The sequence below is a fragment of the Theropithecus gelada genome, chromosome 18, assembly GCF_003255815.1.
Source record: "Theropithecus gelada isolate Dixy chromosome 18, Tgel_1.0, whole genome shotgun sequence".
In the NCBI taxonomy this organism is placed as follows: domain Eukaryota; kingdom Metazoa; phylum Chordata; class Mammalia; order Primates; family Cercopithecidae; genus Theropithecus; species Theropithecus gelada.
This window is the reverse complement of record NC_037686.1, coordinates 46,077,118-46,081,358: the sequence shown is the minus strand read 5'-3', so window position 1 is coordinate 46,081,358 and position 4,241 is coordinate 46,077,118. Positions and strand designations below refer to the sequence as shown.

The window sequence follows — 4,241 nt, the reverse complement described above, 5'->3', positions numbered from 1 at the left end:
AGCATATTTTCTAAATGTAAATCTGATATCACTACCTTGATTAATAGTGTCCTTCTTCCTGTTTTTTTTCCAAGATAGAATCAAGACTGTTTAGCATAACCTAAAGATCTTTAATGATCCATCCCAGGCCAGTCTCTGTAGCATCACATCTCAACACTCCCTACCTTGCTCCCTTTTCCCCAGCCAGACTGAACTCCTGACAGTTTCCTTAATCACCATGTTCTGTCATTCCCCAGTGCCTGTGCTGTGCTCTTTGTTCTGCTAGAAAGCACTTGCCCTATGCTGCCTGACCAACCTCTGCTCATCCTTCGAAGCTCTGTATAGAGCTTCAGTACCCTCATTCATTCATTGATCTCTCTATTCATACATACAAAGACAGACAGACACACACACACACACACACACACACAGAGCCATTCAGTGTTTATTGTAACAGCCAGGGTTCTTAGTTGCAAGCAACAGAGAAATTGATGTTGGCTGACTTAAGGAGAAAGAGAATTTGGTGAAAGGATATTGGGTGACTGACACAATTGCTGGGAAGGCTGCAGAAACAGGCTCAGACAATAAGCAGAAACAAGGAAGGCTAGGCAATAGCCAGGAAGACAGCCAAGACACAGGACTGCATACTGGGGGAGGAAGGCAACCATCACTGGCACCACCATTCCACACAGGATGCCATGGGCTTCACTTCCAAGTCAGTGTCACTGGGCACTACCCACCATTCACTCCCCACCACTCTCACTATCAGCACTGTTGTTCCTGGCAACCAGATGTCACTGCAGTGCCTGTTACTGCCACCAGAATTGTTTCTGCACCACCTGTATTTTGCATTACTGTCTCTGAAGCCCAGGGCAGATCCATTAGGTCAACCAAGCTTAACCTATGTCGCATGCTCTACTTGCAGGCAGGGTTGAGAAAGTAAGGAGCTAACATTTTGGTAGGCTTCTATATTACACTGGGGATCTGCTTCTCTCCAGTAATCCTCAGATAATTATCTAAACAAAATAAAGGGGGCCAGGTTCTGGGGAGCCCCTAAATGACAAATGTCCACTATGTTCTCAAAATTGCTCAACAAATAAATTGTGCATCTACCTGAGCCAAGTTGTCTTCAAGGCACCAGGGATACAAAAATGAATAAAGTGACCACTTCATACCCACTAAGATGACTATGATCAAAAAGGCAGAAAATAACCAGTGTTCCTAACGATGTGGAGAAATTGGAATCTTCATATATTGCTGGCGAGAATGTAAAATGGTGCAGTCATTCTGAAAAGCAATCTGGTAGTGTTAATACCTCCAAAGATTAAACAGAGTAACCACATGATCCAGCAATTCCACTTCTAGGTATATACCCAAGGGAAATAGCAACATATATCCACCCAAAGACGTTTACACAAATGTTCATGGCATTCATAATACCGTGAAGTAGAAACATCCCACATGCCCACCAACTGATCGATGGTAAAAAGTGGCACATCTATACAATGGAATATTATTCAGCCATGAAAAGTAATGAAGTATTGAGACATGCTGCCATATGGATGAATAGTGAAACTTGAACCATTATGCTAAGTGAAAGAAGCCAGTCACAAAGGTCACATACTGTGTGATTCCATTATATGTAACATCCAGAATAAGCAAATCTATAAAGCTGGAAAGTGGATTTGTGTTTGGCAAGGTCTGGGAGTGGAGGTGGAGAAGGGGAGTGACAGCTCATGGGTACAGGGTTTCTTTCTGTGATAATGAAATGCTGTAAAATTAGATTGCAGTGATGATTTTATAGTTCTGTGAATATACTAAAAACCATTAACTCATTTACTTTTTTTTTTTTTTGCCATGCCACGAAGTGTGTTTTATTTTCATTATTCATACAAATAATTTTCTATAATATTCCAGGGCAAACCAGAGAATTTGGCAGTCCGATTGGGGGGGTCCCTTCAGAGACCCACAGGCTGGTGGCATCGGCGTGGACTGCCCAGGTTCACAGTGCAGCTTGTGGCTCGTGTCCATCTTGCAGGTAGCTCTTCCTCCACATCACGACTGGGGTCTCGAAGATGACAGGGGTAGGAAATCCTCCAGGATTTTAGGAAATTTCACTCCGCTTCTCCTGCTCAGTGGTCTCTTTGGTTGGCAGGGTGTTCTCCTGCGTCTCCGTTTTCTTCAGCTTGGCCTTATCGAAGCTGGCGATTTCCCCCATGTCTGGTTTGTCTGCCATTTTCTTAAAACAATCCGTGTAGTCGGGTTCCGAGCCCGGGATCCTGGTGCTCCCACTCGCATTGCTGCAGCAAGAGACCGACTCATTTACTTTAAATGAGTGAATTGTGTGCTATGTGAGTGATGTCTTAATAAAGCTCTTTATTAAAAAAAAAAAATGTAATAAAAAAAAGCCTCCTTTTCCTCAAGGAACTGACGAGCTTGTGGGACAGCAGAGTTAAGAAGGTGGCTGCCAGTGGCCGCTGGTCATGCCTGTAATCCTAGAGCTTTGGGAGGCCTGGAAGGATCACTTGAGGCCAGGAGTTAAATAACAGCCTAGGTAATTAGTGGGACCCTGTCTCTACAAAAACTGTATTTAAAAAAAGAGTTAACAAGGAAACAATACAACTTCAAGTTGTGGCAAACCTTTCCCTCACAGCTACTCCTTCTTTCTTCACGCCTCAAGATGGAAGATGTACCTTGCTCCTTGCCACAGCACTTACTTAACTATATTTTAAATTGTCTTTCTCTGAACAGTACGATCCTTTAGGTAGGAACAAGTGTGTCGTTGAACTTTGGGTCACCAGGGCTAGCGGCAGTGCCTAGCACACAGTAGGCTTAATAGTTGTTTGTTGAATGGTGAATAAATGAGAGAGCCAGAACTGGAACTTGGGTGTCCCAAGACCCAGACCAGATTCCTTCCAACTACACCCAATCATATTGACGTCAGAAACGAATGCTTTCCAAATCTGACGGCTAGCCAGAGAGACGTCTACAACAAAAACAGTTGCGTTTTCTACAAGCTGTCAGTTTCCAGGTGTATGTTTACATTTTACACTGTAAATGTAATTTTGCTGTTTCCATTAATTATGCTATGTCCTTTGAATAATGGTTTCACTCACCTGATTTACAGCTCTCTCCCTTGAGTTCATCACATAGCACCAGCTTTGCTGTCATCTTTAGCATCCTGCAATTGCGACTTCTCACCCACTTGGCTGGTCAACACTGAGTAGGGGGCTTTCTGGCCTATGTGCACAGGGTTTCAAAGGCCCAGATTTTAGAGATTTGGTTTTTCACTTACCAAGAAGCACAAAGTAGAACTATATCAGCAAAGGTTATGTAGAAAATTATTTTTTTCACGGCCTCTTGAGATTTAACTTTGCAACAAACGTTCCGTACTACTTTTAACAATCAGCTTTATTGGCTGGGTGCAGTGGCTCACACCTGTAATTCCAGCACTTTGGGAGGCCAAGGCGAGTGGATCACCTGAGGTCTGGAGTTCAAGGCCAGCCTGATAAACATGGTGAAACCCTGTCTCTACTAAAAATAGAAAAATTAACCAGGCATGGTGACGAGCACCTGTAGTCCCAGCTACTTGGGAGGCTGAGGCAGGAGAATAACTTGAACTTGGGAGGCAGAAGTTGCAATGAGCCACAATCGCACCATGGCACTCCAGCCTGGGTGACAAGAGTGAGACTCAGTCTCAAAAAAAAAAAAAAAAAAAAAAGCTTTATTGAGATATAATTCATATACCATAAAATTCAATCAGTTAAACAGTACAGTTCAATGGCTTTTAGTATACACAGAGCTGTGCAACCATCACCACAATCTGATTTTAGAACATTTTCGTCACTTCAAAAATAAACCCATACTGGTAGCATTCACTCCCCATTCTTCTCTCCCCCACTCTTGACCCTAGCCAACTGCTAATCTACTTTTTTTGTCTTTATAGGTTTGCCTATTCTGAATATTTCATATAAATGGAATCATATAGTATGTGGTTTTTTTGTGACTGGGTTCATTCACTAAGCATGTTTTCAAGGTCCAGCTATGTTACAGCATGTATCACTATTTCACTTCCTCTTATAGCTGAATAATATTCTATGATATGGATATACCATATTGGGCATTTGGTTGTTTCCATTTTTTTGTCTCTTATGAATAATGCTGCTGTAAACATTCACATATGTTTCTCTACTACTTTTTAAATCACAACTTTGTTTCAAAAATTCCTCCACTCCTCTGATGCTCTTGTCTCTCAGTAGGCT

General features: G+C 42.3%; 1 pseudogene across 1 annotated transcript; it reads right to left on the bottom strand.

Moving 5' to 3' along the window:
- Positions 1-1,825: 1,825 nt before the first annotated feature.
- LOC112611573 lies at positions 1,826-2,289 on the bottom strand (annotated as a pseudogene). The gene has a single exon (XR_003116691.1). The product of XR_003116691.1 is annotated as a thymosin beta-10 pseudogene (transcript).
- Positions 2,290-4,241: the final 1,952 nt, after the last annotated feature.